Source organism: Thermobia domestica, chromosome 17 (genome assembly GCF_964235325.1).
Source record: "Thermobia domestica chromosome 17, izTheDome1.hap1.1, whole genome shotgun sequence".
In the NCBI taxonomy this organism is placed as follows: domain Eukaryota; kingdom Metazoa; phylum Arthropoda; class Insecta; order Zygentoma; family Lepismatidae; genus Thermobia; species Thermobia domestica.
The window spans coordinates 184,330,309-184,343,277 of NC_137470.1; the positions used below are offsets into that span (position 1 = coordinate 184,330,309).

A 12,969-nucleotide genomic window follows, 5' to 3' on the forward strand; every position below is an offset into this window, starting at 1 on the left:
AACGAGGAATAGTTGCTTTTGCACGACGCAAACGAATTTATGATAGATCTTCATCTTTTCCCTTTCCTTCAGCAAGTGGAATCCTATTAAAGTAGAATATTTGAGAGCTTGTAAGTTTTTGTTTAGTTGATTACATGGGCGTTTTAGCATAAACTATCAGCAGACCTAGGACAATGAAGTGCACAATCTGAAAAATTAACCAAAAAAGAAAAGAAAGAAAGATATTTAGATAATAATTACAAATGTCACACTGCTTCGTGTCCTCAGGTAAATATTTATAATTACTGTTTTTTTTTATTAAAATTTACTTGTATTAGCTCTACAGTGTGTTGGATTAAATTTGGTAGTTACTGGTTGAAGACGAGCGGGAAATATTGGAGTCAAAAGAAAATATAATAGAAATACGGCAAAATGATATAGCAATTACAGCAATGAACAAGAATTTTAGGAAAACAAAACAAAAAAATATATATTGCGAAATTGGCCAATAATTAGTTCTTGTATCAGGGGCTACAAAATTCTTGAACAGTCCCTAAATCGAGTTTACGTATTTTCTACGGAATAATCACATCATTCTGAGTTAACTAATTGTCTGGGCTTGGCAGCACTGTATGCAGTTCTCCAGGTAAGAAGGCCTACAAGAAAATTTTTGATTCAAAATATATTGGATCAATTGGATCAGAGGTCAAAAAATTTTTAATGGCCCCTAAATCAAGTTTTTATATTTTCTACTAGCAGCGTTCACCCCGCTTCGCTGCGGTCACCCCGGAACGCAATAAACTTTGTTACTTAGATAATTTTTACTTTTTCGCTTTCAAGTGATATGATAAAAACCATAGAAGATTGCAGTAAATCTTAACATTATATCGCCTGTCATTTATGTTAACCCGCCCCGCTTCGCTGCGGTCATCCCGGTGCTGGCATATTGTAAAAGTGTCTGTAAAAATAAGCAAATCAATTAAAAAATTTTAAACAGAAGATTCAAGCTATTTTCCGCTGTATATCGCCTGTCATTTATGTTAACCCGCCGAGTGACACGGTCATGCGGGTTGCATATAAATACGTTTATTTTTACCTATGATGAACTAATAAAAAAGGATTTGTACGTTATGGACACTTGAATGGTCAATTATCTCAAGACACTGGTAATTAAAAATTAAAGTGATATGATAAAAACCATCTAGGGTCCAAATCCTAATAACCCCCCAAAAATGAAAGAAATTGGTTCAGCCGTATTAGCGTGATGAGCGGACAAAATATTGTACGTTCTCTTTTATATATATAGATGGAATAAGCACATCATATTGAGATAACTGATAGCTTGGGTTCGGCTACACAAATGTAGTTCTCCAGATATAATACGTGCAAGAGAATTCTTGATTAAAATATAACGGATCTTTCGATCCAAAAAGGAAATCAATCAATAAAGCCACTCAAAATACCACAACTGGCCCAGGGTGGCTCCGGAATCTGGTTTCTGTAGACTGAGTCCTATTGATCAATTGGGTTATGTTACTACAGTTAATGGAGTTGGCTGTTCCTTAACTTCGAGTGCCGAGCAAATGTTAAAATGCCTACCACAGTCTATTCCCTCATTATCGTTATGGACATATTTTAAACATAATTTTTACAACTATATCATTTACCTTTTAACCGTATTAAACTACCAGGGCAATCATAACTCTGGACCGCCTGAAGAAATTTCAACTAAACTTGGCACATATTCGTCTCATAATTTCGACAAATTGAAGTGGAAAAAAGTGGTGTATAAAATAATAAAAAAAATACCAATATTAATGTCGGATCTATAGTTTTCAGGCTGGCTAAGATGAATACTTACATTCCGGATACTGTTTAAGTCCACGTACGGCTCCCATTAGCAATACTAAGTGGAAAAGAGTTATTATTATTATTATTATTATTATTATTATTATTATTATTATTATTATTATTATTATTATTATTATTATTATCGTTATTATTATTATTATGAAATGCTGATCATCCACTATCTTCTAATATAAAAACTGATTTTGATTTGATTTTGAGTTTAGCCTTCCTTTCAGCAGCGAGGCTATATGAAACTTGGACCTAAACTTAACGTGAGATCTGAACCACATGAGCTGCTACCAGGGTTCTACCCTTCTAGAAGCTTCAACTCTTACACCTTGAACATAACTGAATGAGTTTGGGCTTCACAAATGTAATTCTGTAGCGGGAACAGAAACAAATTTGTTTCAGAACTGACAATACAGAGTCAAAAACTCAAATGACTCAACCATGAATCTGGAATACAATCAGGCAAATCCGTTTTTAGTTTTATTTCCTTTTCAAAACAACGCCAATGCTTTTTCCTTCTCCGTAGCTCATTATATGGAGATTAATTATTATAAAACACATGTTAGGTACTTCACATTTTACCTTTCAGCCTTCTAGCAATGTTTTCTTTCCCATGAATTCATCACCAATCTCTGTACGTTACTAACCTTTCTCTTCTTCAATTTTAGTTCTGTTTTTCTTTCTTTTATTTTGTCTGATTTTTCCTATTCTGCAATGAAAAGCGAAGAAATGTTTTTTTTTTTAATAAAAATGCATGAGGAAATATTAGTGACACCAATAAACAGTCTGGAAGGATTAGGAACTAAATCTATCATACTTTGTTTCCATATTGTGAAACTAAACACAACACCATGAGCAAAGTTATGTGGTTATACATAACACATATCACCAAATAGTTCTACACAATAACTGTGTCTTCATCCCATTTGCACTCATTCTCTTGTGTTAAAACCGTTACGTGATTGTATATATATATATATATATATATATATATATATATATATATATATATATATATATATATATATATTATATATATATATATATATATATACATATATATATATAGTATGGCGCTAAATTCATTGTACAAAAGCAGAGGAGTGATTCCTAAGAGTGAAACAAACAAAAAAGTTCCAATAAACTTAGGGCGAAAACCCTATCGTTTACGTGTTATAGGCTGCCGAAAACAGAAAAAAAGAAAACGAATTCAAAAGGTCCATAGCTCCAAAACTATGGGACCTACTGTGGTCGGGTCAAGACTTCACTTAGAAACTAGTATGTGCTCTATCCAAAAATACATGTTTTAGAATCCTAAGGTACTCACGCGACACTTTTTATGGAGGTAGTTGGAGAGTACTTTATTTCATAGGCCAGTAATGAAATTCGAACGTGTGTCCTACGTTCGCTAGGACAATGCAATATTCAACAGTCTTCACCAAAAACCCACATGAAGCATGGTACGGAAATAAAGGTTATTAATACATAAATAAAATCCACAAATGTTTAATCCACGTGAAGAAGAATATAATTTAGTACCTAAGCAACACAAACATAGTGTATAAACTATACACAGTTTTTTATTCAACACAGCCTATTTTCAAAATATTTATAAGTATATAGATGATAAATTATTGCTAGGTGCATGTTTACTTTACATGGGTTTTCATGCTTATGGCTACAAGTGCATCGTGATCTTGGCAGGCAATAATAGATTAAACTCTTTTAAGATTGAACTAAAATTATTTCTACTGTTAAATTGTCTCAGATAATGGTTAAACATCACACACACACGCAGGCTTGTAATCTAGATAAAACCAGTATAAGGATAAGATAACCGTACCATAACCTAGGAGAAAAGCGATTACATACGTACAAATAATTTAAAAAAACATATATAATGTCCAATCCATATTTTTACGCTGAGACCTTTTTGGTACACTAAGATGGATATTCAAATTGGGCACCCATCGCCATGAACATTGGGAAGAGGTGACAAATGTAATGTCTACACTGTAAAATATTGTTACTTAAATTCGAGAAAAGAATCCTCCTATTTGAGAACATCCGTTCCTTACCTGTGCACCAAATAATACATTCTTAAAGGTGAGATTTAAATTTTCTCATATTATTTTGAAAAATAATGACTCAAATGCGAGGAATTATATCTCACTTCTGAGCGTGCAAATGCTTTCTCAAATTTGAAAAAAAATATATATATTTTTTCTTAAAATTGACAAAGGGGCATCTGAGGAAACGAGACATATACAACCCCAATTTTGAGAAACACATTTATAAATAAAGGGAGAAAAAATGTGTTTCTCAAAAGCGAGAAACGGTGCAAGAAACAGGATTCTCAAATACGAGAAGGAGAAGCGAAAGCTACAAACAAAATATAAACATAACCCAAAAATTCAAACTATTAGTACATACATAATTTATATTAAATACACATCCACAATTACATTGTTAAAATATAATCCATTTAAACTTTCATTTCAATGCATGAAAATTACATTCTTTAATAACGAAACGTTTGTTTTACAACAAACCAAATATGTATAAGCAGCTAAATTCTGTAAAAACTGCCGAGAAACGAAAGTCCACATTTTCATTACACCATTATTGTCCATCTCTATCACTGTCTTCCTTAGTCTTGGAGCACAATCTTGGGACGTTAAATTTAGAAAAAAAAAACAACTAAATCTTTGAGTTTTACTGGGAAGAAACGGGAGAATCCCAAGAAAACCCACGCACACTGTGTTCATCCACCAGAAAACTCATTTCCCGCAATCTGGTAGCGAACCAATAACCTCATGCACAAGAGATGAACGCTCTACCACTGAGCTACCGCGGCTCCTACGTTAAGTTAAGAACACATGGGTACAGTTGCAGTATTTGAATTAATGAGATGACGCCAGGTATTTCCCTCTTTGAGAAAAAATTATCGCCATGGAGAAGAAAATTATCATCCATGGCAGGGATAACTTTTCAAGTTCTCTCTCTCTATATTATACGTGTGTGACGATTGGATGCATATATGGGTGAAATTCATACCTCCCGCCGGGAAAAATATTCGGTGCAGATTGAATATGATCCACATATTTGTAAAATTTACAGAAGAAATTTGTAATAATAATTATAACAAAGGTGTGGTCTTATGAAATTATTGTGTGCTCTTATATGTGAGATGCGTATTTACTTGAAAATATATTAATGAAAATATTATATTAATGCACGTATTCGCCCATACGGTATGTAGTGTTATATTAATAAAGGACAATGTAACGTGCTATTTTAACGAAAAGATAACTTTGTATCGTGAAAGCAGTGGTTTTCCAGAAACCTTGTTTACGCGTATAACCACCATCACTGTTGCGCCTGCTCTCTACGGACGCACCCCCGTGCGGCACCCTGCTGCAATCTTGCCCTGACTCGGTTAAATAGCATTCTTGATTTTTACTTGCCACCTAACACATTTTGGTAGTATTTTTGAACAAGAGCTCTTGTGAATCTACACCAGGGAATGCAACTGTACACCTCAAAAATTATTCCTGAAAATACAGAAAGTGAATTCACAAAGAAGTATATATTTTATGAATTTCTGTATGAATCCGTATAATCAATCTGCACGAAATATTCAATTCGCACAGTGACTATATGTCACAAATAACCTTAAAGCGTATGCCATTAAAAAGATGACTGGTAAGGAAAAAGGAGGCGCCAACCTATGCTAGGTGATAAGTACAGAGTACCTGTGCATTACAATTCCATGATAAGACTGTAAATTGCACTTTTTTCAACGCCATTTCCAACTACGCAGATAACTTATGTGTTCTTTGTTTCCGTATATAAGCTATTTTGCACCTTATATCGAATGGGAAAGGAAGTACAGCATATATATGCCTCCAAATTCTATTTATTGCTACATAACAAACAGGGTATTTATATTAATTGATCCATTTATTCTTTAATTGTGCTTTTACTGTAAACTCGGTGCAATTACTACAATAGTGTTCCACCAATAAACTACACGAAATTACATTACAGTATTAATCTTATTACAACACAGCTGATAATTTCCACGAATCTTGTCTGATCAAATCTATATGCTTATTTTCATATGCTGTTGACTTCCTCGACTCTTGTTGTGGTATGGTGTACTCATACGCCACCTCAGCCACATCGCCGTACTGCGTACTCATATGCATACGTACTCTGTTACAACAGAAATCCTTTATTTCATTTCCTGTATACTAATTAAATTCTAGCAATATTACATCTTAGTAAAACATAGTAATATTATTTGGGTAAGATTGCTACCGTTACTTTTTAATCATCTGTGATTTTGCAAATCACACACTATCTCGTTCTCATTTTTAGGAAATGACAAAATCTCATATATGGGTACCTGAAAATTTTCCTTGATCTCACAAATGAAAACATGTTTGAAAATAATGATAATTTTGTCTCAAATATGAGTAAAAATTATTTATTTTGTTTTGAACACGCATTTTTCTCATTTCTGAGCAAGTAAATTTTTAAGGGCGTAAGATGTTTGCGATTAGTATCAAGTCCTTAGTTTCTGTAACTGGGAAAACGGTTGACCTGTTTCAAATGCCTTTTGGAACGCATTTAGAACTTATCTCAGCCTGCCACTTTATCACCGCACTTTGATTGAAGGATGCATTGTAGGGGATAGAGTATTTCAAACCTTATACGAGAAGTAGTGTGTCTTGGGCATTTTCATTATTAAACTTCCATTGAAACGGATGAAGTAAGGAATAAATGAATTAAAATCATTTCTATAAACATATTCTCTCCGTGCAAAAAAGGATCATGTCAGTTTGTGTAAAATAGAAAATGAGTCATCGAAACAGTAGGAAAAACGATCATCAAATTCATTATACTTATTGTCAAATATTTGTGTGTATTATGTACTTGATGGAATCAAAAAAAAAAATAGAAGGCTAATTTAATTTGTGTCAATGATATAACATATCCACAAACGTCAGAAGGAGTTAACCTTCTGGACTCAGGAACCATTCCTCAAGCAAGACACCCCGTACATGAGTGCCATCTATAAACATCAAATTAAGGGTATCGTTGATGATATGGGAGTAGCTATCTTGCTTGAACCTTCAACTCTTACACCTTCAAAATAACTCTCTAACAAGGCCTCAAAAATACACTCCTGCAACGGGACGACAAAGAAATGTGTTACAGAGCTGACGACAAAGAAATGTGTTACAGAGCTGACGACAAAGAATCAAAAACTAACCACTCAGCCATTTAGGTGGAATTCAATTAGACAAATCCGTTACTACTTCTTCCAAATAATACTAATGTGTTACGTTTCTCCTCCGGACCTCATTATATAGAAATTAATTAATATAAAATACATGTTAAGTACTTCATATTTTACCTTTTTCTTCTAGCTGTTTTCGCTACCAGAAATTCAACGTAAATCTCTGCCCATGACTATAACTCTTCTTCCACAGATTTATTTTTTTCTCCTTTACTTTGTCGGATTTTCCTAGTCTGTAATGATCAACAAAGAAAATAAAAAATAAAAATCCAAAGGATAACATTGTCACTAATAATATAAAAGGAGATGCAATCTGAAACCTGTTTGGAGCTATCTGATACCAAACTTGTACATGCATTGTATATCTAAAGAAAAAAAACTATGGGTGCAAGAGCCCAGCACCATTTTAAAAGAGCGACAATTAAAAATAAACAGAAGTGGCTGAAAGTAGACTCCAAATTAATCATTTTTGTGGTTACTCCAATGAATGGTGACATTTTTATTCTGTGTAAGTTAAAGATCATCTCAATATGGGTCGAAACACCCCAAGTACACGTACTGACATGCAAAAATAATACCACAAATATATAGAAATCATAAATAGAACCAAACGACTAAGACATTTGAACATTTCTCTTTCTAGACTGCCCACGCCCTAAAAAATAAAAAATAGAAATTTGAAATGATATCATGTTCTCTTGACATTTGTAAATCAGAATATGCAATTAGACCCCTTAGCGTTATAGGTCGCACAAGTTAAAAGATATAAACAAATTCATATAAAATAAACTAGCTAAAACTAAGTTTTGGAAAGGTTCCACAAATTTCCATGTTGCAGGTCCGATTGTTTAGTTTATTAGACCAAATACGAATAAGTTAAAATGTACACGATTTCGATTTTGTGTATAAAGTAAATGGATAATAGAATGAATTCTGGATAGTATACGCAACCTTATATTTGTAATGTTGTTTCTGGTTACATAACATAGCATAATAACATAATCATATGACTTATAGATTTTTCACCGGGATTTACAGCAAGATATCCTCTATGTCCTAGGATCAACAAGCTTCTTACGTTAATCTCATAGAGGTTACTAGCTCTTCACATCATAGGTGCTCCGTTGTTTTCTTCCTTCATTTATTGTGAAATAAATAAAATGTATCTTAATTATAGGCAAATATAGTGGAGATACATCTAACAAAATAATCATTTTTTTATTTTTTTATTGTAGAAATAAGTGTTGCTTAATCCTGAGATCAAATGAAGTATTATATGATATAAAATTCTATCCGAAAGCAAACATGACGAGATCTTGAAAATTATTAATATTTATCTTAATATTTGAATTAAATTTGTTGTATTGTGAGTTTTATTATTATCATTATATAATTATTTTATCGTATTATTATTATTATTTTATCATATTGTTATTATTTTATTGATGTTATACTCAAACAAATATGATAAAATAAACAAACAGAATAAGTTTAGATAGATAGACATAGCGATAGAGATATAGAAATATATATTCCTCTGTTCGGACAATATTGATTATATATAACTTTAAAAATTATATGCATGTGCGACGTTATTGATTGGTGCAAGTTTACTTCATATGGACCATTTTTACTGACACTTTTTGGTACACTTAGACGTTTATTAAAACTCTTGATGTTGTTCAAGTTCAAATGGACTCCCTACTCCCATGGATGCTGGGAAGAGATTAAAAAGGAAATTTCCAAAATCACTGAAATTAGTGTCGTATCCATAGTTTCAGTAGTAGAGAAAGAAACTGAGACGTTTGATTATATTTAGCAGTCGAATTAAGCTGTCATCTCGGCAAGCCACTTTCATTAAAAAAGATATTCTAGGGGGAAAGATGTTTCAAAGTTTGTGCCAATATTATAGTTTCTTCTTCGCTTTTATCTTAGCGCTTTAAAAATGAAATGTGTAGCCTAAGGGAAATGTGTTCAAATTTGATTATATAAACCTACTCTCCCCGTACAAATAAAGAGACATTTCACCTAGTGTAGAATAGGAAAAGGTTAATCGAAACAGTGCTGTTTCCGATCATCGACACAAACTCTTTATATGATAAATGATGCGCTTAAATGATAAAGGTTTTATGTTACATTTTCGGAAACGTTGAATTCTCTCGGTTCGTGTACCTGTTATATGTTAGTCATGCTACTTAGTATATCATTTAGTGAGTCCTTGTCCCAGTAAAGGGTTTTGGAAGAGATGAAAGGTGTATGTTAACAGACACTTTTCTGAAAGTCAATTTTCTCGAAATCTACAGTTTGTTACATACCACCTTTAACCTTTAACTGCTTCAAATATCAAAGCTTTATCGTAATATGTCCTTGTTGAAATTGAAGGATCTAGTAAGCTAACCTGCTCTGTCCCAATAATATTACCAATTCGTGACCTTCAGCCTTCGCTGCAGCAAAAGGCTCCACACTGGGGTGTCATATTTATAAGGCAATTTTACGGGGTTCGTTGATGATAATGGAGTGTCAATACTGTTAGAAGCTTCAACTCTTTCACCTTCAAAATAACTTGATGAATGGAGGCCTCGAATATACACTCGTGCAACGGACCAGAAGCAAATTTGTTACGGAGCTGACGAGAGTCAATAACTTAAACAACTCAGCCCTTTAGGTGAAATCCAATTAGGCAAATCCGTTATCACTACTTTATTTCAATACAACCCCAATGTGCTTCCTTCTTCCGGAGCACATTATGTCGAAACTTATTAATATAAAATACATGCTAAATACTTCATATTTTAACTCTTTTGCTTCTAGCTGTGGTTTCTTTACCACGAATTCAGCGACAATCTTAGCCCGTGAGGAACCTTTATCTTCCTAAAATTTACTTTCTTCGTAACTTGCTTTGTGGGTGTTTTTTCCTACACTGCAATGGAAAACAAAGAAAATAAAAATTAAAACTTCAGGAGGAAACAGTGCCAGCAAAAATGTAAAAGGTGAAGTAATTTGAAGCCAGTCTCGAGCTATTAGAAAGAAAATTTGATAAAAATGTATGTATATATAAAGAAAAAAACTGTGGGTACAAGAAACATCTACCATTTCAAAGAGTAGTGTGGGAAGAGCGACAATTAAATATAAGCAAAAATTATATGACTGATATTAGTCACAAATGAAAACTTTTTGTGGTCACTCAAATGAATGGTGTTACTTTCTATCCTGTCTAAGATAGAGATCATCACCCAGTGGGTCAAAACACCCCAAGTCCCATAGTGACATAAAAAGCATCCGAGAAATACATAAATGTGAAAAATAGAACCAAGCATTTGTACATTTCTCACTTTCTAGTACCAAACAAATAGAGACTTGAAACGATCTCACGTTCTATCGACATTCGAAAATAAGATTATACAATTAGCAACCTTAGCGTTATAAGTCGTGTTAGTTAAAATATATAAAAAATACAAATAAATAAACTAACTAAAACTATGCTTTGGAAAAGTCCCACAAACTTCCAGGTCGCAGGACCGATTGTTTATTTCGTTAGACCAGATACGAGTGTATTAAAATGTACACGTTTTTCGGTTTTGTGTATAAAACTCTATAAAGTATAAATGGACAATAGAATGTATACTGAATAGTATACTCAACTTTCTATTTGTAATGTTGTTGTGGGTTACATAGCATAAGATAATAACTTAATCACATGACTTATAAATAAGGACTTCTATCGATTTTTCACCGGGATTTACAGCAAAATATCCTCTATGTCCTAGGATCAACAAGCTTCTTACGTTAATCTCATATATGTTACTAGCTCTTCATATCATAGGTGCTCCGTTGTTTTCTTCCTTCATTTATTGTCAAATAAATAAAATTTATCTTAATTATAGGCAAATATTATGGAGATACATCTAACAAAACAATCAAAACTTTAATTTTTATATTGTAACAATAAGTGTTGCTTAATCTTGAGATCAAATGAAGTAATATATGATATAAAATTCTACCCGAAAGCAAATTTGACGAGATCTTAAAAATTATTGAAATTACTGTTTACATTTGTATTAATTTTGTTGCATCGTGAGACTTATTATTATCATACGTTATAATCAAACGAACATTATAATAAAAAATATCAAACAGTATAACTTAAACAGATAGTGAGATAGAATGATATAGATATAGAAATGTATATCCATCTGTTTAGACAGTAAAAAAATATATGCATGTGCGACGTTACAGATTCGAGCTAGTTTACTTAATATGGATCTTTCTTTACTGACACTTTTTGGTACACTTAGACGTTTATTAGACCTCTCGATATTTTGTTTAAGTTCAAATGGACTCCCTATTGCCTAGGAGTTTGAGAAGAGTTAAAAATAAAATTTCGAATTCATAGTTTCAGTAGTACTGACCCGTTTGAAATATCTTTCTGAATATATTTAGTAGTCGCCTCAAGCTGTCATTCCGTCAAGCAACTTTGATTAAAAAACGATATTCTAGGGGTAAAGATGTTTCAAATTTATGCCAACATTAGAGTTTCTTCTTTATTTTCATCTTTACAATTTCAAAATGCAACGTGTTCCTTAAGGGGAAAGTGTTCAAATTTGGCTGTGCATATCTATTTTTCCCTTCTGGAAAGGAAGATATTTCAACTAGTGTAGAATATAGGAAAATGTTAAGCGAAACAGCGCCGAATCCGATCATCAATAAAGACCATTATGATAATCATCAAAGCTTTATGTGTCCGTGTTGAGATCCAAAGATCTACCAGGCTAACTTGTTTTGTTTCAATGATATAAAAAATGCACAACCTTCAGTCTTTGCTGCAGCAAAAGGCCCAAAGGAGGGATGTCACATTTATAAAGCAATTTATGGGGTTCGCTGATTATAATGGAGTGCCTATACGCTTGGAAGCTTCAACTTTTTCACCTTCAAAATACCTCGATAAAGAGAAGTTTAAGAAGTACATTCTGCAACGAACCAGAAGGAAATTTGTTACGGAGCTGACGAGAAAAAGTCAATAACTCAACCATTTAGGTGGTATTACATTTTAAAAAATCCGATATTACTTCTCCGAAATAAAGTCAATGTGTTACGTTTCCCTCTAGCTCATTATGTAGAAAATAAATTATATAAAATACAAGATAAGTACTTCATATTTTACCTCTTTTATTTCTACCTGTGGTTTCTTTACCACGAATTCAACGACAATCTCTGCCCGTGAGAAACCTCCTTCTTCCTAAATTTTATTTTATTTTTTCTTTGCTTTGTCGGCTTTCTTCTACCCTGGAATGGAAAACAAAGAACATAAAAATCCACGCGGAAACAGTGTCTGCAAAAATGTAAAAGAAGAAGCAATTTGAAACTGTCCGGAACTATTCGAAACCAAATTTGATACACATGTGATTTATATCCAAAGAAAATACTGCGGGTGCAACTGAAAACTACCACTTCAGCAGCGACAGTTAAAAATGGCTGAAATTACTCCCAAACCCATATTTTTTATGATCACTCAAATGAATAGAGACATTTTCTAGCCAGCGTAAGTTAAAGATCATCTCCCATGGGGTGAAAACACCACAAGTGTCCGTAGTGATATGTGAAAACTATCCAACACACATATATATAAATGTGAAAAATACAATTAAGCTCTTCTACATTTCTCGAAAGGAAGGTGTATATATATTCCAGAAAATTATTTTTCAAAGAATTTTCTATTTACGCATGACGAAAAAGAATGCAACGACACTAATCTCATATGAGTGACTTGATTTACATGATAATGAAATAATTTATAAATTGATTGTGTATAAAATAGCTCAGAG

General features: G+C 32.8%; 1 long non-coding RNA gene across 1 annotated transcript in view; it reads right to left on the bottom strand.

Moving 5' to 3' along the window:
• Window positions 1–12,421, bottom strand: part of LOC145674554 (uncharacterized) — a 35,472-nt gene extending 23,051 nt beyond the window's left edge. Inside the window, exon 1 of the long non-coding RNA XR_014128977.1 lies at window positions 12,324–12,421. This is a non-coding gene — a long non-coding RNA (uncharacterized LOC145674554). The remainder of the gene's footprint in view (window positions 1–12,323) is intronic.
• Between the last annotated feature and the right edge of the window lie 548 nt (window positions 12,422–12,969).